Source organism: Thalassophryne amazonica, chromosome 15, assembly GCF_902500255.1.
Source record: "Thalassophryne amazonica chromosome 15, fThaAma1.1, whole genome shotgun sequence".
Taxonomy (NCBI): domain Eukaryota; kingdom Metazoa; phylum Chordata; class Actinopteri; order Batrachoidiformes; family Batrachoididae; genus Thalassophryne; species Thalassophryne amazonica.
In genome coordinates, this window is record NC_047117.1 from 45239532 (window position 1) to 45262518 (window position 22987).

At 39.8% G+C, this 22987-nt stretch overlaps 1 protein-coding gene and 1 long non-coding RNA gene across 5 annotated transcripts in view; both read left to right on the forward strand.

Moving 5' to 3' along the window:
• Positions 1-22987, forward strand: part of LOC117525997 (CREB-binding protein-like) — a 103877-nt gene that overhangs the window by 77281 nt on the left and 3609 nt on the right. The gene's annotated exons all lie outside the window — the stretch shown is intronic.
• Positions 1085-21634, forward strand: LOC117525999. The gene is made up of 3 exons (XR_004565188.1): positions 1085-1097; positions 9812-9829; positions 21461-21634. It is a non-coding gene; the product is annotated as an uncharacterized LOC117525999 (long non-coding RNA).

Below are 22987 nucleotides of genomic sequence, written 5' to 3' on the forward strand. Positions count from 1 at the left end.
TCTGGTGCCTGGAGCCCGCACTCCAGACAGGGCGCCCTCTGGTGGTGTGCCAGCAGTACCTCCTCTTCTGGCGGCCCACACAACAATGCAGTCTGCCATTCTATAGATCTCCTTAAGTGTATGCAGTCACACATAGCTCACTCACTCCTCCTTGTGCAGACACCACTCCGCAGCAGACTTGGAGAAAAGAGTGGCTCAACTACTGTACAACTGTAATCCCTTTAATGCACATAATGCCTGGTGCTTATTTAAGGCAGGTGTTCATTTTTTTTTTCCAGATGAAGTTTTGACCCAGCCATCAAATGAGGCAGGTCCCGATTCAATTTTAGACCTTTAATCAAGGAAATACGTAAGCCTAATTGGTGCTGGGGATTCGCTGTAGATCGTTCAGTGCCTCCTGACTGTAACTAATCCATTCCACACATATAACGGATTTTGTTTGTTTTATATGTATCACAGATTTTGTCCATTTTATGCATGTAGTGGATTTTGATTATTATGGACAAAAGTCGCTGGTCCACCCAAATCCATTATATGCAAGTTTTACTGTAAGGCAGAACCAACCTACTCCAGCTAGCCTGGAGCAACCTTCACCAACTGCTACCACTGAAAGCGTCGTCATGACTACAGAAAATATCCAAGTCGATTTCCTTGACACCGTGAGGGGAGAAATATCGAAGATAGTTAAAGAGAAACTTAAAAGTGCCTTGGCAGACGACTTCGACGCTCTCAAGAACGAGTTACGAGCCGTACGGTTGGAAATTGCTAACAACTCTGCAGCTATCAGATCTGAAATGAATCAAATGAAGGCAGAAATACAAGATGTGACAGGAGGACTGTCGACATGGTCCGACGAGGTAACCTCGCTGCAGTCCACCGTAAACAGCCTTCAAAGCTTGCTCGGAACTTTAAGAGACAGGTGTGAGGATATGGAGGGAAGAATGCGACGGGCAAACATCAGGATTGTCGGCATTGATGAGCACGGAGCGCCAGAGTCTGTGTCTAAATGCTAAAAGAAATGCTGCAGCTGGCCCGAGATATAAATGTTGACCGATCACATTGCTTATGGGGGCCCAGAGGACCAGGAGACCAGGAGTGTCCACGAGTGCTAATCGCTAAACTCACTCTGACGGAGATGCAGTTGAAATCCTGAGGAGAGCACGGGACCTTCCCCCGCTGAAATACAACGGGAGATGGATCGCGATTTTCCCCGACTACACGATCAGCGTCACTAGAGCCAGGGCTGCCTTTTCGGAAGTACAGAAAGAGCTTCAGGGACTGAAAGGCATTCGGTACGGTTTGTTCTACCCGGGTAGATTCCGGATCACTGTTAACGACCAAGAAAAGGAGTTTGCTACGCACAGAGACTGAGGATTGAACATCCCGCTGTCTCACAGCAGGACTTAACTCTTGCATCTCTGAGTAACTTCCCCAGAACTCTCGTGTGAGTACATTTTATAATGTGTGGCTGTCTGTCCTCATATCAGCGCTGCAGGAGCCCATATGAGTACTTTTTTGCGCACTCTCAAGACAGTCTATTTCTTTTGAGATTGTTCTTTTTTTTTTTTTTTTTGCCATATGTTTTGTGGCTTGGGACTAGGTCCACCCCTGCTCTCTGTAACAAATGTTACTGTTTTTCTTCGTAGTGCTTGTTCTGGTTCCTCTGTTCTCCGGGAACTCTTCTTCAAACACTGATACAGGAACCGTATCAAATTTTTTTTTTTTTTTTTTTTTTTACGTGGTTGAATGCCAGGTGTATTATGAGAGAAATGTTATACTGCAGCCTTATTAACAATGAGGATCCACTTCATATTATTTGGTTTAATTATCCATGTCCACACCATATACATGACTACATCACTGTATTACACAGGCTATATCTGTGGACTACATGCTTCTGCTCCTTACTTTCATCCGATGGTCTTCAAATGTGGGAAATTAATGTACGATTCCCCTCTGGTAATTAATGGGGGGTTTAAAAATTATAACCTACAATGTTAAAGGTCTCCATAGCCCAGTTAAATGGAAGAAAATTATGCTCCAATTGAAACAAATCAACTGTCAGATAGGTTATCTTCAGGAAACCCATTTATCAGACGTGGAACATGAAAAGTTGAGGTCATGGGCAGACAAAAAATATACTATTCCTCTCATCGGTCTGGGAGGAAAAAGGGGTTTTCCATACTCATTCACAGGCATGTCAATTTTATAAAAACATCTATACACAAGGATACAGAGGGCAGATATATCCTAGTTAATGGACTGATTGATGGCATAGAAGTATCCCTCATTAACGTATATGCGCCAAATGAAGATGACCCAAGCTTTATTAAAATGCTATTTAACAAGTTGTTACAGTATAGTACCGGACTTATTTTAATCGAGGGCGACTTTAATTGTGATGTCAAACCCCCCTGTAAAACTGCCCTTTCCCAAATGAGTAAAATGCTTAAATACCAGTGCACTGAGTCTGGCCTTGTAGATTTATGGAGGTGCAGATATCATGGAAGCAGGAATTTCACTTTCTATTCAAGCAGTCATGCATCATATTCAATAATTGATTATTTTTTTTACCCCACGAGGCATCCCACTTTACAATGCTGCGAGTCTAGGAGACCTCTCTGCACAGCCGTAACACGAGGCACGGAGCGTGAATCGCTCACGGCCACAGCCGTAACACGAGGCACGGAGCGTGAATCGCTCACGGCCACAGCCGTAACACGAGGCACGGAGCGTGAATCGCTCACGGCCACAGCCGTAACACGAGGCACGGAGCGTGAATCGCTCACGGCCACAGCCGTAACACGAGGCACGGAGCGTGAAGCGCTCACAGCGTAAAAGCTAATACAAGGCACGGAGCGTGAAACACTCACAGCGTAAAAGCTAATACAAGGCACGGAGCGTGACACACTCACAGCCCAAGTGCTAAGTCACTTACAGTGACGACAACAGTAGCTGCCAGTAGAGCTGTTGAACTTAATAAAATGGTGGCAGCGCAGACAGAGTACTTCAAGGAGTGGAAAGCATTCACGGCAAGCCCAACACAGTACACTACCACGTAGTTAATGGGGTTAGCGACACAACTAGACAAGTAGCCAGCTTTCGTCGAAACAACACAGCTAAAGGGTTAGTGGCTAGCAGCTAATGCCTTCAACTGTGCACAGAGGAAAATACCCAGCAGGGCAGCGGCGAAGGCACGCACCCGGCGAGGAAGGTGTACTCATGACAAAACGGTGAAGCTGCGTCTCGCAGCCTCTGGAGGAAGTGTGCAGTGCACGTAGCTCCAACCGAAAGTGGGTTGCGAGGCTACAAGCGAGAGCGGCAATTGCAGCTAAATGCGTTCTCAACCTCTTCAGAATGCGAGAATGTAGAAAAGAAACGATCGCTGGGTTGGTCTGGTATATAAAGACAACCAGTGACGTCACCCAGGTCACATCCAATGGCGTAACTTTGTTGGTATATATTCTTGACCTCTGTGCTGCGCACATGTAGTTATCCAGGTGCTAAGCACCACCCTCTGGTGGTCAGGAGGAATGAAATAGAACACTATAATACTGTTTCTCTTCTGAACGAACGAGTTGGGAAAAAATTCTGGTTCAAAGCCGTGTCTTGGATGCTTACATTATTTTACTTTGCACACATGAACAAAATAATTTCCCTAAAACTACCAGGCTCAAAATTATTATTCCCCTCATGCTAATAGTCAGTTGTGTATCATTTTTGCTGGATTACAGCCTGCAGGCATTTTTTTGTAGTTTTCTCAGACATGTCTCCTCAGGAATCCCAGCCCATTCTTCTTTGGTGAATCTCTCAAGCTCATCCAGATTTGATGGTCTTCTGGTATGGAGCTTGGTGTTCAGTTCACCCCACAGATTTTCAGTGAGATTAAAGTCAGGACTTTGTGCAGGCCAGTCAATAATGTTCACTCTGGTCTTCTGGAGATAGTTGTTCAACAGGAACAATGTATGTTTTGGGTCATTGTCATGTTTGAAGACAAAGTGGTGACCAGACCCAGTTTTGCTGTTGACTGCTTGAGGTTTTCTTTCAAAATCTTCACATATCCTCCTTTTTTCATGATTCCTTTCACCTTTTTCTTTGAAATCTTTCACTTTCTATCTCTGACAGGCTAATTCTGTAATGTGTGGCTGTCTTTGAGTTTCTTGATGATCCTTCTCACTTGAGTTCTTGACATTTGGAAGCGCTGTGATAACTCCTTCTCCTGCTTTGTGAGCATCAACTATGCTTTTTCTCAAATCTAAACTAATTTCTTTTGTTTTTAGCATGATGCTATCTCAAGTGACAGCTCAAACCCTTACTGAAGTTTTATACTGTGTGTACATTAGATGATAACTCTGTTTTAACATGATCTTACAATCTTTGTTCATTACAAAGTTAAAGCACACCATTGCATAATAATAGTTTCTGTTGTGGCTAAACCAAGGGTAGTTCTTCAGGGAGATGATAATTTTGACTCTGATATATTTTTTTTTTGTTTAGTTTTGTTTTCTCTGCAAGGGCACAATTTAGAACTAGAAATTGGGGACAGAGTGCGGGCCGAACCCCATAGGCCGGGGGTCTGGGGGCCGCTTTAGGCCCCCAGAAGCCAACGGTTTCTAGATAAGCTCAGATACATTCTGAGCATCCAGAACAGTAATTTTAATGTTTTGAGAAGACCATAAAGTGGGCACCATTTGACTTATGCAATTTGAAACTGTGGATATAAGTACTTTATTCTGAGAATAGCCAGCATTGATTTTATTGACATCCTGGTGTAAATAAAGTATCACCACATGTGTAGAACTCAAAAAGAATGATAGGTTGAGTTTTCATAAAAAAACAACAACTGTAATGTGGTCAAATGTATTCATAAATATGAAAGAACAGGCTCTTAATAATTATTAACTATTGCATACTTTATTTTTTTCCTCAAGATTTGTTTTTGCATAAGTTTGAAAAACAACAGATCACAAGTTTAGGATAAATTACTTATCATGAATTTAATTTTTGAAGTGGCACTAATGACGACACTCATACTGAACATAATTTTGCTTGCATAGACTGATTTTGGAGATCAAGCAGTAATTGCAGATGGGCTTTCTGAGGTCCCAGATAGCTTTTCTGATTTCCTTTTCTAACTTTCAGAATTTAGTGTAGACACTAGACACTAGTCCCTAGAGGCAACTATTTTTGGTTTCAAATCTGGGCAAATGCAGTCCCAGAAAATTCAGAATGTGACAAACAAGAAACAGGTGTTATAAACAAGTCAATGCTGCTAAAAATACAAACTTGCACAAACAAAGATGCTATTCTGACATGGTTTTTCACATAAGACTGACATAGCATGTTTCAAGTACACATATATGTCAGAAGGTGGGTGGGACATACCATATTCTGTCCCCCAATTTGAAAAAGTTGGGGGGGGGACATGTCCCCCTATTCCCCACCAAATTGCGCCCATGTTTCTGTGAAATTTTATTTGTCTATAAAATAATGTAAACATAAAAAATAAAACTGTTTACAAATGTTGAGTTGCTCTGTTAAAAAAAGCACATGGGGAAAATTTAGACGAAAATGTTGAACTTGATATAGGAGCTAATAATTTTGTCCTCATCTGTGTACTCATACATTCATACATGCATGCATACACATATATACAGCTGTGCACATAACTGGTACTTATGGTCCTCATCCATACTAAATATAAAGAGGGATAGCACTTCTCAGGATGAAAGCAATGATGACAGATTGTAATTAAAGCACTTCCCTCTGTTTTTGGCTTGACATCGTTTATTTTTAGTACATATGAGCAACAGTTATGCGCACACGTGCATATATGTATATATGTGTGTGTGTGTGTGTATGTGTACACACGGCGGGTAAAATGTGTTCACCATTTTTTTCAGTAAATATATTTCTAAAGGTGATAATAATGTGACATTTTCACCAGATGTTGGTAACAACCCAAGTAATCCACACATGCAGAGAAAACAAAAATAAGTACCGAAATTAAGTTATGTGTAATAAATTGGACTGAAACAGGGAAAAGTATTATGCACGCTTACTAAAATTTATTTAATACTTCAAACAAAAACCTTTCTTTGTAATGACAGCTTCAAGAAGTCTCTTGGTTTTTCATTTATCTTTGATATCTTTTTAGTAGAATGCAATGGGCCCCAAACCTGGGGTCTAAAGTTGCACCCTAGGTTCTATAGTTATCTTAACCAGATCTGGCATTGTATCCGAGGGCTCTCTTCAAGATGGTGATCGTTCCCTTAATCGCAGACAACTGCACCTCATGTGCACTTGGGTGACCGGGGATTGCCTCAAGGTATTTCTTCAGGTTCTTCTTCATCAGGCCTGTTGCTCCCACCACAACTGGAATGATATCGATGTCTTTCAATGACCATGTTGTTCTTAGGTCATTTTTCAGGTCTTGGTATTTCGAGATTTTTCCCCTTTCAGCTCGATTCAGGCCGTAATCATTGGGGACTGTCACATCAATGATTTTGGCTGTTTTCTCTTGCTTGTTCCAGATGACAATATCAGGTTTGATTGCACCTCCTTCAATGTATCTTCCTGCTAGGATCTCTTTGTCGTAGAAGATCGTTACTTTTCCGTTGGATGAGACTGGTGTTGGCTCGTGCTCCCAGACATGTTCTTTGACTTCCATCTCCAGTTCCTTGCAGATCTTCCAGTGGAGATATTGACAGATCTTGTTATGTCTGGATGTATAATGCCCATCTGCCATGAGGATCTGGCATGCTGAAGTTAGATGGTTTACACTCTCAACAGCTGTATGACAGAATCGGCATTTATCATTTTGTGAGATCCCAGCCATTTTTTTGAAGCCATTAGTTAAAAGTCCCTGATCTTGTGCTCCAATCAGAATTCTTTCTCCATCAAAACCAAGTTTTCCATTTTTTAGCCACTGCATTCATCCAACTTTGTCGATGTATTCTTTTTCGAGTTCTTCTTGGAAACGTCCGGCTCTTTTGTGTTGTTTCCATCTTTCCACTCGATGTTTTCCTTCTCTTTTGCAGTATTGTTCTCTGGTCTGTCTTGCAAGTTTTGTTGCAGGCATGAGACTGTTGCTTTTTCTCTTTTGTAGAAGTTCTCCGCCAAAGTTTTTTGCCAGTTTAGTGATTGAGGTCCGTTCAGTTATGGCCTCATGATGTTGTGTGACCGTTTTTATGATTTCTTCCTCAGAGCTCTTTAAGTACTGTCCAATACTTATTATCGATGCTCTGTAGGCTTGGTTGATTTCAGTAAGGCCCATACCGCCTTCTCTGCGAGGTAGGTATATTCTGTCCATGCACTGATTTCTGTATGTGATTTTGTGGAGGGTGAGCATTTTTCTGGTTTTTGTGTCCAACTTATTAAGCTCACATAGTGGCCAGTTCACTATGCCAAACCCATAGGTCACCACTGGCATTGCAAACTGGTTTATGGCTGTGATTTTATTTTTTGGTGTCAGCTGTGTTTTGCAGATCTTTTTTAAGCGGTTTAGGTATTCTTTTGTTGTTTTTGTTCTCATTTTCTTGTGTTCGATTGAATTACTTTGTTCAATTCCCAAGTATTTGTATGTGGAGTCTTCAGCTAGGTCTTCAATGTAGCTCCCTTCATCCAATTGTATGTTTTCGGTTTTTGTCTTTTTTCCTTTTGTCATTGTGCATTTTGAGCATTTATCCAGTCCAAATTCCATGCCAATGTCTTTTGAGAACTTATGGGCAGTTTCCACGAGTTGAGTGAGTCTGTTTTTTTTTAATTTATTTATTTATTTATTATTTTATTAAAATATTTATTTCATTCATTTAAAAGAAAAACAGAAAAGCAAAAAACAAAAACACCACAATACCAGAATGAAAAGGAGCAGAAAGAAGAACAAGTCTTATGATTTCTGCCCCTTTTAACAATACAATCTTTCAATATACAGCATCATAGTCAACATTATTTAACAGATTGCATTTCTTTAACTTGTCACATACCACTGACCCATTTCATAATTATGACCATTAATTAATAGATTACATCACTGACAGGTTACATTTAAACTTAAGACACTCCAAACATTATTAACAGTTTACTTTTTTTTTTTTACTTTCTTGCAGCCCACTGACTTACTTCATAGTTTCATACTTACTTAATACATCTAATTTAATATGTTTTTAAAATAATTTAAGCGACCTTAATTCTTTAATTTCTTTATTAAGATTGTTCTATAATTTGACACCATTTACTGCAATACTCCTTTCCTTTACTTTGGTTCTAAATCTTGGTTTTTTAAAGACTTCTATTCCTTTCAATTTATAACTACTTACTCTTTTTTCAAACATATTTTGAATGTTTGTTGGTAAAGTATTTTTATTAACTTGGTACATCGTTTGTAATATTTTCAAATCGACTAAATCATGAAATTTAAGTACCCTATACTTAATAAACAATGGATTAGATGAATCTCTAAAACCACTGTTACTAATCACTTTTAAAGCTCTTTTCTGCAAAATAAATAAAGGTTGTATATAGGTTGTATATGTTGATCCCCAGATTTCTACACAGTAAGTTAAATATGGGACAATCAATGAATTGTACAATGTTAATAAACCATAACTATTTAATGAATATTTTACTTTATGCAAAACAGCAATGGCTTTCGCTATTTTTCCTTTTATGTAATTTATGTGTGACTTCCATGTAAGATCTTCATCAGTCATGACTCCTAAAAATTTCATTTCTTTTACCCTTTGTATATCCATTCCATCTATTTGTAATGACACATTTTTTTTTGCTCTAACAGCATTGTATCAGCAAATAAAATGCTGCCAAGCACATTGGATACATTCACAAAATCATTGATATACAAAATAAACAGTTTGGGTCCAAGTACCGATCCTTGTGGTACTCCATAAATAATGTTACACAATTCTGATTTGGTATTATTTATCTGAACAAACTGTTTTCTATTTTCTAAGTAGCTTTTTACCCACTGATATGCAACACCTCTTATTCCATATTGTTGTAACTTGTGGAGCAATCTTGAGTGGTCTATAACATCAAAAGCCTTTTTCAGGTCAATAAAAATACTTACAAAATAATCCTTATTATCTATTGTTGTTGATATTTTCTCTATTAGTTCCATAATTGCCATAGCTGTCGAATGTTTTGTTCTGAATCCATACTGAGCATTATTTAAAATATGATGTTTCTCAATAAATTTATCCAATCTTGTTACAAAAACTTTTTCCATAATTTTAGAAAACTGTGGAAGCAATGATACTGGCCTGTAATTAGAAAAATTATGTTTGTCTCCATTTTTATATAATGGGACTACCTTAGCAATTTTCATTTCATCTGGAAAAACCCCAGTTGACAGAGACAGATTACAAATATAAGTAAATGGTTCAATAACAATTTCTATTATACTTTTTACAGTCATGTCTAAATCTTCAACGTCAGTTGATCTTTTGCTTACACAGTTTTTTACACTATTTCTTATTTCATCTTTTTCCACATTGTCCAGGAAAATACTATTGACCGTATTTACCAATGTACATAATTTATCTTCTATTATTGGTTTATTTCCCACCAGACTTGACCCTACATTTGAAAAATAATCATTAAACCCATTTGCAACTTCTTTTATATCATATATCTCTTTATTTTCCTTAACAAAGTAATTTGGAATAGTTTCTTTCGTTCCATCACTATCAATCATACTTTTTATAATTCCCCATGTTACCCTCATATTATCTTTACTCTTATTTAGTTTTTCACTGTAATAATCTTTTTTTTGTTTCCTAATTATTGTTAATAGTTTATTTTTATATTTTTTGTATTTATGTTCTGATTCCTTTGTTTGCAATTTTAAAAAGCACCTGTATAAATAGCATTTTTTATTCCCTTTGTCAGCCATGGTTTATTTACTCTTTTCTTACTAATTTCAATTAATTTACAATTTTTATTGTATGATTTCATCAATATTTTCATAAATGAGTTATATGCTACATTAACATCACTGACTTAAACTTCTTCCCAGTTTTAATTTTTAAGGTCATATTTTAATGTCTCTAAGGCTTTTACTGACTTATCTCTTTTAAAGTTTATATCAGTTTTTTTGTTGTACCTATTTTTATATTTAAATATTGAAAAAATTGGTAAATGGTCGCTAATATCTGTCATGAAGATCCCATTCTTGATAATTTCATCTGTTCTGTTTGTAAATATATTATCAATTACCGTTGCACTTTGCGATGTAATTCTGGTTGGTTTTGTTATCAAGGGGAATAACCCCAAACTATACATTGAATTCACAAAATCACTTAATCTTTGGCAGCTGGAGCTTTCTATGTTAATATTAAAGTCCCCACACATAAAAAGCGTTTTGTTTTTAATTTGATGGAATAATTCAATTATTTTATTTTTATTATTTTATTTTATCAACACAAGAATCTGGTGCTCTGTATACACATATTATATTTTCTGCTTGTAAATTGTATAACAATGTTAGTTTATTTTTTCTATCTTTAGTTGGAATAGTATAACAGTCTGATATTGTGTCTTGATGGATGACAACACCTTTTTGATATAAAAAGTTTGTAACTTGTTGTTCCAATGATTGTCTTTCTTCAGGTGGTGCATTCTCCCCACTGGCTACACCAGAATCCACCACCCTTGCATATGTCCGATGCCTTGTTTCTAGTCCAGATATTATAACGTCATCTTTTCTAGTAAATTGTTCAAGTTCATCTACACGTTGCTCAAGTTTCTTAATGATCTTGTCCTTCTCTTTAACCAGATTTTGGAGTTCTTTAATTTCCACCATCAGTTTGTCTAGATTAGACATGTCTTTTGATATATGGTTTAATGAGGTCTTTATCTCCTCTATATCTTCCTCGAGTTTATCTGTTTTCCTGGGTGGTGCCATGCCGACTGTCGTGGCTCAGTATGGCCACTATTGATTACAAAAACAATTCAAATCCTTTCCTTTCCTTTGTCTTTACTTAAGTCATATCCGATGTCTTGCTCCTTCAGGATCTTGCTGAGCGGGTCCATGATTAAGCAGAATAAGAGAGGTGAAAGGCTGTCTCCTTGAAGTATCCCTCTCTGAACTCGTACGTCTGGGATTGTTATTTGTCCCTCTGTGTGATTGAGGGTGATGGTGGTGTTCCACTTGTTCATTTGTGCTCTCAGGAAAGTTCTTATTTTCTCATTGATGTTGTAGAGTTCTAAGCACCTCAAGATCCAGGAGTGTGGTACACTGTCAAATGCCTTTTTGTAATCAATCCAAGCCATGCTGAGGTTCCTCTGCCTTGTTTTGCAGTCCTCCAGGATAGCTTTGTCTGTCAGTAACTGGTCTTTAGCTCCTAATCTTCTTTTGGAACATCCTTTCTGTTCATTTTCCAGGTAGCCACCATTGTCAAGATGTTCATAAATGGCATCAGCTATGATTCCTGTCAGCCATTTGTATGTTGTTGTTAGGCAGCAGATGGGTCTGTACTTGTTGGGAAGCTGTGTTTCCTTGGTCTTTGGAATTAGGCTTGTGTTCCCTGTCGTTAGCCAGTCTGGTGTGTCCTCTTCTCCGTTCAATATTTTTGTGAAAGCCACAGCATAATGTTGGTGTAATGCTGTCAGTCTTTCCAGCCAAAAATTTGGGATTTTGTCGATGCCAGGTGCCTTGAAGTTACTGTATTCACTCATTTTCTTTCTGATCTCTTCTTCATTGATTACAATTGCTGGCATTTGTTGTTTGTCTTTGTTTTTCTGTTGTATTTTTTCAATCCACTCAGCCTCTTGGTGTTGTTTTGGGTCTTCAAAGAGTGGTCTCCAAAATTTTTCAATTTCCTTTCTCTCAGGTGGCTGTTGTACTTCTATTGTCATTTTCCAGCTTTCTGTACACTAGTCTGTGGTTTGTTGCAAATAGTTTATCTGTTTTGCTTGTATTTTCTTGTCTTTATTCCTAATTTGTGCTGCGAAAGCTTTTACTAAGGCTTGATGTTCAGCCAGCCTTCCACCTAGCAGTTTGTCTTCAATATTGTTTTTTTTTTTTTTAATGCGATTTATTTTTTTTTGAAGATTATTTTTGTGGTTCTTGTTTCCTAAAAATGTGGCCATTTGGGAGATCTCTGCTCTTAGGCAGCTGATTTTTTGTTGTAATTTCTTTTTCCATCGTGGCATGGTATTCTTTTTCTTATTTGTGGTACTGTTTCTCTCCAAATCTTGTGGGGCTAATTTACTTTGTATGTACCATGCCGCTCCATAATTTACGGAGTTTAACTCTGTCAATGTGGCTCCTCTTAGGACCAGTTTGGTCAGTCCTATGTTAACTTTTTGAAGGATATTTTTGAATTTTTTATTCTCTTTTAGTTTAGTCAGCTTTGGGCGCTCTTTCATGTCCATTTTTCTTGTTTCTTCAATCTTATTTGCCAATTTCTCTTCTAGTTCCTGCTGTTCTGGGTCTGTGTGCACCTGTGAATTATTTTGTAGATGAGCTGGTGAGTTGTTCGTTTTTTCGGTGGGCAATGAGTTGCTCGTTTTTTCAGGGGGCAGTGAGTTGTTCATTTTTTCGGGAGGCAGTAAATGGTTCGGTTTTTCGTGAGGCAGTGAGTGGTTCGGTTTTTCGGGAGGCAGTGAGTTGTTTGTTTTTTCGGGAGGCAGTGAGTTGTTCGGTTTTTCGGGAGGCAGTGAATGGTTCGTTTTTTCGGGGGGTAGTGAGTTGCTCGTTTTTTTGGGGGGCAATGACTTGTTCATTTTTTCGGGAGGCAATAAATGGTTCAGTTTTTCGGTAGGCAGTGAATGGTTCGGTTTTTCGGGAGGCAGTGGATGGTTTGTTTTTTTGGGGATAAACTTTTTTTGAGGGCAATCATTTTTTGGTGGTGTAATGGGTTGCGTCAGAGGGCAGATGCCTTCTCTTATCATTTTCTCAGCCTCCTGTTGCATTGTTTTTATTTCATTATCTGAGAAATGTTTTTGTTTGATAAAGTTTGATTTTTGGGTTGTGAGATTCTTACAAGTGATGTCTTTCTTACTTGGGCAGTGGTGGTGGAATATTTTTTGCCATTCTTTGGATGTCTTTGTCTGATTTTTGGGGTATTTTATTTTGGCACATTCTTTTGCCCACAACAGTATCCACTCTTCCTCCCTCTTCCACTGACTCCTTTTAAACTGTAGTTGCTTCCCTTTATCCAGCAATTGATAGTCTTTTATCGCTTCCTTTTGGGATTTTTCCTTTATTTTTTTTATTTCCTCAGTCGTCAGATATTTTGCGATCTGTGAGGCAATCGATTCCAGTTTTGCGGTTGTGGTGGCTTCTTTCTTTTGTGTAGGTAAATCCGCTTCTTTTATGCGTTCCTCAAATACTGCTTTTTTCTTTCTGCCCCACTTCTCCTGCCTTGAGTAAGTGAAGCAGTGAAAGATCTTTTTTTTCTCTTCAATGGTCCAATTAACTGTGGTGTAATTTCGCTTGTTTCTTTTGGCCCATCAATCAATCAATCAATCAATCAATTTTTTTATATAGCGCCAAATCACAACAAACAGTTGCCCCAAGGCGCTTTATATTGTAAGGCAAGGCCATACAATAATTATGTAAAACCCCAACGGTCAAAACGACCCCCTGTGAGCAAGCACTTGGCTACAGTGGGAAGGAAAAACTCCCTTTTAACAGGAAGAAACCTCCAGCAGAACCAGGCTCAGGGAGGGGCAGTCTTCTGCTGGGACTGGTTGGGGCTGAGGGAGAGAACCAGGAAAAAGACATGCTGTGGAGGGGAGCAGAGATCGATCACTAATGATTAAATGCAGAGTGGTGCATACAGAGGAAAAAGAGAAAGAAACAGTGCATCATGGGAACCCCCCAGCAGTCTACGTCTATAGCAGCATAACTAAGGGATGGTTCAGGGTCACCTGATCCAGCCCTAACTATAAGCTTTAGCAAAAAGGAAAGTTTTAAGCCTAATCTTAAAAGTAGAGAGGGTGTCTGTCTCCCTGATCTGAATTGGGAGCTGGTTCCACAGGAGAGGAGCCTGAAAGCTGAAGGCTCTGCCTCCCATTCTACTCTTACAAACCCTAGGAACTACAAGTAAGCCTGCAGTCTGAGAGCGAAGCGCTCTATTGGGGTGATATGGTACTACGAGGTCCCTAAGATAAGATGGGACCTGATTATTCAAAACCTTATAAGTAAGAAGAAGAATTTTAAATTCTATTCTAGAATTAACAGGAAGCCAATGAAGAGAGGCCAATATGGGTGAGATATGCTCTCTCCTTCTAGTCCCCGTCAGTACTCTAGCTGCAGCATTTTGAATTAACTTAAGGCTTTTTAGGGAACTTTTAGGACAACCTGATAATGAATTACAATAGTCCAGCCTAGAGGAAATAAATGCATGAATTAGTTTTTCAGCATCACTCTGAGACAAGACCTTTCTGATTTTAGAGATATTGCGTAAATGCAAAAAAGCAGTCCTACATATTTGTTTAATATGCGCTTTGAATGACATATCCTGATCAAAAATGACTCCAAGATTTCTCACAGTATTACTAGAGGTCAGGGTAATGCCATCCACAGTAAGGATCTGGTTAGACACCATGTTTCTAAGATTTGTGGGGCCAAGTACAATAACTTCAGTTTTATCTGAGTTTAAAAGCAGGAAATTAGAGGTCATCCATGTCTTTATGTCTGTAAGACAATCCTGCAGTTTAGCTAATTGGTGTGTGTCCTCTGGCTTCATGGATAGATAAAGCTGGGTATCATCTGCGTAACAATGAAAATTTAAGCAATACCGTCTAATAATACTGCCTAAGGGAAGCATGTATAAAGTGAATAAAATTGGTCCTAGCACAGAACCTTGTGGAACTCCATAATTAACTTTAGTCTGTGAAGAAGATTCCCCATTTACATGAACAAATTGTAATCTATTAGACAAATATGATTCAAACCACCGCAGCGCAGTGCTTTTAATACCTATGGCATGCTCTAATCTCTGTAATAAAATTTTATGGTCAACAGTATCAAAAGCAGCACTGAGGTCTAACAGAACAAGCACAGAGATGAGTCCACTGTCCGAGGCCATAAGAAGATCATTTGTAACCTTCACTAATGCTGTTTCTGTACTATGATGAATTCTAAAACCTGACTGAAACTCTTCAAATAGACCATTCCTCTGCAGATGATCAGTTAGCTGTTTTACAACTACCCTTTCAAGAATTTTTGAGAGAAAAGGAAGGTTGGAGATTGGCCTATAATTAACTAAGATAGCTGGGTCAAGTGATGGCTTTTTAAGTAATGGTTTAATTACTGCCACCTTAAAAGCCTGTGGTACATAGCCAACTAACAAAGATAGATTGATCATATTTAAGATCGAAGCATTAAATAATGGTAGGGCTTCCTTGAGCAGCCTGGTAGGAATGGGGTCTAATAAACATGTTGATGGTTTGGATGAAGTAACTAATGAAAATAACTCAGACAGAACAATCGGAGAGAAAGAGTCTAACCAAATACAGGCATCACTGAAAGCAGCCAAAGATAACGATACGTCTTTGGGATGGTTATGAGTAATTTTTTCTCTAATAGTTAAAATTTTGTTAGCAAAGAAAGTCATGAAGTCATTACTAGTTAAAGTTAATGGAATACTCAGCTCAATAGAGCTGTGACTCTTTGTCAGCCTGGCTACAGTGCTGAAAAGAAACCTGGGGTTGTTCTTATTTTCTTCAATTAGTGATGAGTAGAAAGATGTCCTAGCTTTACGGAGGGCTTTTTTATAGAGCAACAGACTCTTTTTCCAGGCTAAGTGAAGATCTTCTAAATTAGTGAGACGCCATTTCCTCTCCAAGTTACGGGTTATCTGCTTTAAGCTACGAGTTTGTGAGTTATACCACGGAGTCAGGCACTTCTGATTTAAAGCTCTCTTTTTTAGAGGAGCTACAGCATCCAAAGTTGTCTTCAATGAGGATGTAAAACTATTGACGAGATACTCTATCTCACAGAGTTTAGGTAGCTACTCTGCACTGTGTTGGTATATGGCATTAGAGAACATAAAGAAGGAATCATATCCTTAAACCTAGTTACAGCGCTTTCTGAAAGACTTCTAGTGTAATGAAACGTATTCCCCACTGCTGGGTAGTCCATCAGAGTAAATGTTATTAAGAAATGATCAGACAGAAGGGTGTTTTCAGGGAATACTGTTAAGTCTTCTATTTCCATACCATAAGTCAGAACAAGATCTAAGATATGATTAAAGTGGTGGGTGGACTCATTTACTTTTTGAGCAAAGCCAATAGAGTCTAATAATAGATTAAATGCAGTGCTGAGGCTGTCATTCTCAGCATCTGTGTGGATGTTAAAATCGCCCACTATAATTATCTTATCTGAGCTAAGCACTAAGTCAGACAAAAGGTCTGAAAATTCACAGAGAAACTCACAGTAATGACCAGGTGGACGATAGATAATAACAAATAAAACTGGTTTTTGGGACTTCCAATTTGGATGGACAAGACTAAGAGTCAAGCTTTCAAATGAATTAAAGCTCTGTCTGGGTTTTTGATTAATTAATAAGCTGGAATGGAAGATTGCTGCTAATCCTCCGCCCCGGCCCGTGCTACGAGCATTCTGACAGTTAGTGTGACTCGGGGGTGTTGACTCATTTAAACTAACATATTCATCCTGCTGTAACCAGGTTTCTGTAAGGCAGAATAAATCAATATGTTGATCAATTATTATATAATTTACCAACAGGGACTTAGAAGAGAGAGACCTAATGTTTAATAGACCACATTTAACTGTTTTAGTCTGTGGTGCAGTTGAAGGTGCTATATTATTTTTTCTTTTTGAATTTTTATGCTTAAATAGATTTTTGCTGGTTATTGGTAGTCTGGGAGCAGGCACCGTCTCTACGGGGATGGGGTAATGAGGGGATGGCAGGGGGAGAGAAGCTGCAGAGAGGTGTGTAAGACTACAACTCTGCTTCCTGGTCCCAACCCTGGATAGTCACGGTTTGGAGGATTTAAGAAAATTGGCCAGATTTCTAGAAATGAGAGCTGCTCCATCCAAAGTGGGATGGATGCCGTCTCTCCTAACAAGACCAGGTTTTCCCCAGAAGCTTTTCCAATTATCTATGAAGCCCACCTCATTTTTTGGACACCACTCAGACAGCCACCAATTCAAGGAGAACATGCGGCTAAACATGTCACTCCCGGTCTGATTGAGGAGGGGCCCAGAGAAAACTACAGAGTCCGACATTGTTTTTGCAAAGTTACACACCGATTTAATGTTAATTTTAGTGACCTCCGATTGGCGTAACCGGGTGTCATTACTGCCGACGTGAATTACAATCTTACCAAATTTACGCTTAGCCTTAGCCAGCAGTTTCAAATTTCCTTCAATGTCGCCTGCTCTGGCCCCCGGAAGACAATTGACTATGGTTGTTGGTGTCGCTAACTTCACATTTCGCAAAAAAGTCGCCAATAACCAGAGTTTGATCCTCGGCGGGTGTGTCGTCGAGTGTGGAAAAACGGTTAGAGATGTGAACGGGTTGGCGGTGTACACGGGGCTTCTGTTTAGGGCTACGCTTCCTCCTCACAGTCACCCAGTCAGCCTGCTTTCCCGGCTGCTCGGGATCTGCCAGGGGGTAACTAACGGCGGCTAAGCTACCTTGGTCCGCACCGACTACAGGGGCCTGGCTAGCTGTAGAATTTTCCACGGTGCGGAGCCGAGTCTCCAATTCGCCCAGCCTGGCCTCCAAAGCTACGAATAAGCTACACTTATTACAAGTACCGTTACTGCTAAAGGAGGCCGAGGAATAACTAAACATTTCACACCCAGAGCAGAAAAGTGCGGGAGAGACAGGAGAAGCCGCCATGCTAAATCGGCTAAGAGCTAGTAGCTACGCTAAGCTAGCGGATTCCTAAAAACACGCAAAGTGAATAATGTGTAAATAATTTAGAGGTGATTCAGCAGAAGGAGTGCTTTAGTTAAGGCACGTAAAGATTGCACTGGGAAACAAATCGTAATCTAGATAACTAGATCAATCTAACTGCGCAGATTAAACAGCTAACAGATACAGAAAAACACAGCTGTGCTCCGGAACAGGAAGTGATACAATACCGCAGTGAGAGCCAACCACCAGCAGAGGCAAGCAAGGAGTCCAGTTGCTGGAGTCCAGGATCAGAACTATGCTGATCTGGTGGATTATCCAGCTGAGTGTTCTTCTGTTCAGTTTCAGAACTGTCTGAACTCCTGCCACTGGTATCTGGTTGTAAATGACTGTTTGGACCTGACTTGCTGGCTGGTTGTGGTCCTCCATCGTCCTCTCCATCAGCTTCTGCTGTCAGTGTTCTGTGTACAGATGAGCTGCTGGCTACAGGTTCAGCCTCTGTGCTCTCATCACTTGGGCTTTGATGAAGCTGTGATGACTCTGGTTTTTCATCATCATTTTCACTCTTCACAGGGACGGCAGTGAAACCAAACTTGGTGAGATCTGCCTCCTCCAGCTGCTGAAGCTGCTCTCCCTCCTGATTTATCCACAGCTTCTCTTCTTCTTTAATGTCCTCCTTATCAAAACTCAGATTCCATTCCTGGTGTTCAGGGAGAGTTTCTTCTTTAATCACCAACAACGGCTGCATGTCTGAGTTTTGAAGAACCTGTGATGACTGTGGTATTTCATCATCATTTTCAGTCTTCACAGGGACACGAGCAAAACGGAACTTGGTCTTCTCAGTGTCCAGCCAGTGAAGCTGCTGTCCCTCATTACTTGTCCAGACTTCCTCTTGTTCCTGTTTATCATTCTTCTGGTCGACACTCAGATTCAACTCTTGCTGTTCAGGGAGCATTTCTTCTTTAATCACCAACTGCTGCAACATGTCTGCTGAAATGTTCGGCTCCACAAACTCAGACAAATGGGGAGAATAAAAGATTAATTTGAAATGTTTTGTCTTTTGTTTTTTCATTTATCTTTGATGTCTTTTTAGTAGAATGCAATGGGCCCCAAACCTGGGGTCTAAAGTTGCATCCTAGGTTCTATAGTTATCTTAACCAGATCTGGCATTGTATCCGAGGGCTCTCTTCAAGATGGTGATCGTTCCCTTAATCGCAGACAACTGCACCTCATGTGCACTTGGGTGACCGGGGATTGCCTCAAGGTATTTCTTCAGGTTCTTCTTCATCAGGCCTGTTGCTCCTACCACAACTGGAATGATATCGATGTCTTTCAATGACCATGTTGTTCTTAGGTCATTTTTCAGGTCTTGGTATTTTGAGATCTTTCCCCTTTCAGCTCGATTCAGGCCGTAATCATTGGGGACTGTCACATCAATGATTTTGGCTGTTTTCTCTTGCTTGTTCCAGATGACAATATCAGGTTTGATTGCACCTCCTTCTATGTGTCTTCCTGCTGGGATCTCTTTGTCGTAGAAGATCGTTATTTTTCCGTTGGATGAGACTGGTGTTGGCTCGTGCTCCCAGACATGTTCTTTGACTTCCATCTCCAGTTCCTTGCAGATCTTCCAGTGGAGATATTGACAGATCTTGTTATGTCTGGATGTATAATGCCCATCTGCCATGAGGATCTGGCATGCTGATGTTAGATGGTTTACACTCTCAACAGCTGTATGACAGAATCGGCATTTATCATTTTGTGAGATCCCTGCCATTTTTTTGAAGCCATTAGTTAGAAGTCCCTGATCTTGTGCTCCAATCAGAATTCTTTCTCCATCAAAACCAAGTTTTCCATTTTTTAGCCACTGCATTGATCCAACTTTGTCGATGTATTCTTTTTCGAGTTCTTGGAAACATCTGGCTCTTTTGTGTTGTTTCCATCTTTCCACTCGATGTTTTCCTTCTTTTTTGCAGTATTGTTCTCTGGTCTGTCTTGCAAGTTTTGTTGCAGGCATGAGACTGTTGCTTTTTCTCTCTTGTAGAAGTTCTCCGCCAAAGTTTTTTGCCAGTTTAGTGATTGAGGTCCGTTCACTTATGGCCTCGTGGTGTTGTGTGACCGTTTTTATGATTTCTTCTTCAGAGCTCTTTAAGTACTGTCCAATACTTATTATCGATGCTCTGTAGGCCTGGTTGATTTCAGTAAGACCCATACCGCCTTCTCTGCGAGGTAGGTATATTCTGTCCATGCACTGATTTCTGTATGTGATTTTGTGGAGTGTGAGCATTTTTCTGGTTTTTGTGTCCAATTTGTTAAGTTCGCATTGTGGCCAGTTCACTATGCCAAACCCATAGGTCACCACTGGTATTGCAAACTGGTTTATGGCTGTGATTTTATTTTTTGGTGTCAGCTGTGTTTTGCAGATCTTTTTTAAGCGGTTTAGGTATTCTTTTGTTGTTTTTGTTCTCATTTTCTTGTGTTCAATTGAATTACTTTGTTCAATTCCCAAGTATTTGTATGTGGAGTCTGCAGCCAGGTCTTCAATGTAGCTCCCTTCATCCAATTGTATGTTTTCGGTTTTTGTCTTTTTTCCTTTTGTCATTGTGCATTTTGAGCATTTATCCAGTCCAAATTCCATGCCAATGTCTTTTGAGAACTTATGGGCAGTTTCCACGAGTTGAGTGAGTCCGTTTTTTGTGTTGGCATAGATTTTCAAATCGTCCATGAACAACAGATGGTTCACAAGTTTTTGGTTTTCCTTTCCTTTGTCTTTACTTAAGTCATATCCAATGTCTTCCTCCTTCAGGATCTTGCTGAGCAGGTCCATGATTAAGCAGAATAAGAGAGGTGAAAGGCTGTCTCCTTGAAGTATCCCTCTCTGAACTCGTACGTCTGGGATTGTTATTTGTCCCTCTGTGTGATTGAGGGTGATGGTGGTGTTACACTTGTTCATTTGTGCTCTCAGGAAGGTTCTTATTTTCTCATTGATGTTGTAGAGTTCTAAGCACCTCAAGATCCAGGAGTGTGGTACACTGTCAAATGCCTTTTTGTAATCAATCCAAGCCATGCTGAGGTTCCTCTGCCTTGTTTTGCAGTCCTCCAGGATAGCTTTGTCTGTCAGTAACTGGTCTTTAGCTCCTAATCTTCTTTTGTGTGTTTTCAGGTTGCTCTTATGTCCAAACCTTTTACCGCACTCAGAACAGACAAATGCTTTTTGCCATTTGTAAATCCGCTTCTTTTATCTTCTCCTCAAATACTGCCTTTTTTCTCCTGCCCCACTTCTCATGTCTTGAGTAAGCGAAGCAGTAGAAGATTGTTTTCTTCTCTTCAATGGTCCAAGTAACAGTGGTGTATTTTTGTAGATTTCTTTTTGGCCTTTGAGGCTGTTGCTGCTGGAGTCCAGGATCAGAGCTATGCTGATCTGATGGGTTATCCAGTTGAGTGCTCTCGCAGGGGAGATCATTCCCTGCAGCACTAAGAGAAGTTGCACCATTACTTTCCTCACACACCCTGGTGCCTAGGCGTGATTTGGGGACCTTTTTATCCTGGGAGACATCCGGCCAGTACAATTTGCCATTTTTCGACTTTTCCATATTTGCTTTGTGGAGTTTTTAGCTAGGGTTCGTTTTCACTGAAACGTCCTCATACAGAGATCTCTCCCCGCAAACCCTCTTCACAGTGGGACCGAGGACATTTGAGGCAAATGTCCAGTAGGAACTCCAACCCACCCTGTATGAATTATCATGTGTCTGTTCAGGGTGCTTTTTCATCCAAACCTTTTACCGCACTCAGAACAGACAAATGCTTTTTGTCCTGTCTGAATTCCAATGTCTTTGTTTAGAGTGCCCTTCTGTTTCTGTCTTTTACTCTGATCAGAACAGCTAAATGGTTCTCCGCTTGCTTGCCTCTCCTTTTGTTGCTCTGAGTTGTTCATGTGACCAGATGCTTTTTCATATTTAGAGCCTTTAAACTGTTTCTCATCAGTGTTGCCTGAACGAATAATGTTGGCATTTTTTCGACAGTTAAAACTTGACTGAAGTTCTCTGGTCTGTTTCCAGTCATCACTGTCATCAGTCTCTGTTCCAGAACTGTCTGAACTCCTGCCACTGGTATCTGGTTGGAAATGACTGTTTGCACCTGAGTTGCTGGCTGGTTCTGGTCCTCCATCGTCCTCTCCATCAGCTTCTGCTGTCAGTGTTCTGTGTACAGATGAGCTGCTGGCTACAGGCTCAGCCTCTGTGCTCTCATCACTTCTGTCTCTGTCTTCTGTCCTGCATGGAGAAACTAGTGGCTGCTCAGGTGTGAAAAGGGTTGATTCTTCCACACAGTTTTCAAATCGTGAAGGTTCCATGGATCTCTTCTATGAACTTTACTTCTTTCCATAGATGTTCTATTGGATTAAAGTCGCGTGATTTGCTGGGCGGGCTATTTTAGCAGCTTTTTTTTTTTCATTATCTGAAACCAATCTGAATTTTATTTTTATTGGCTTTGTGTTTGGAATTGTCTTGCTGGGATGTCCACCTTCATTTCATCCTGGTAGATGGCAGCAGATTTTTATTAAGAATGTCTCGGTACATTTTTCCATTGATCCTTCCTTCAATTATATGAAGTTTGCCAGTGTTGTCTGCTGAAAACAGCCCCATACCATGATGTTCCCGCCCACCCCACCTCCAAAATTCACTGTTGGTATGGTGTTTATGATTGATGTGCAGTGCCATTTGACCTCCAAACATGGTGTGTATTGTGGTATCCTAATACTTAAATTTTTTTGTCATCTGACCAGAATATATTCTCCTAGTATTTCACAGGTTTGTCTAAATGTTGTGCAGCGAACTTTAAACAAGCTTCAACATACTTTTTCTTCAACAATGGAGTTTTGTGTGGTGAGCGTGCATACGGGCCATAGCTGTTGAGTTCATTGCTTATTGTTTTCTTTGAAACAATTGTACCTGATAATTCTAGGTCTTTCTGAAGCGCTCAACAAGTGGTCCTTACTGCAGTCAAACTTGTGAAAAATGTACAAACATTTGATGAGAATAGGACAAATGGGTCATGAGATATAATGGCTATTTTAAAGTGTTTATTTTTAGAGTTTAGTTCCTATTTGGCCACCAGGTGGCAGCTTACAGTCAAAA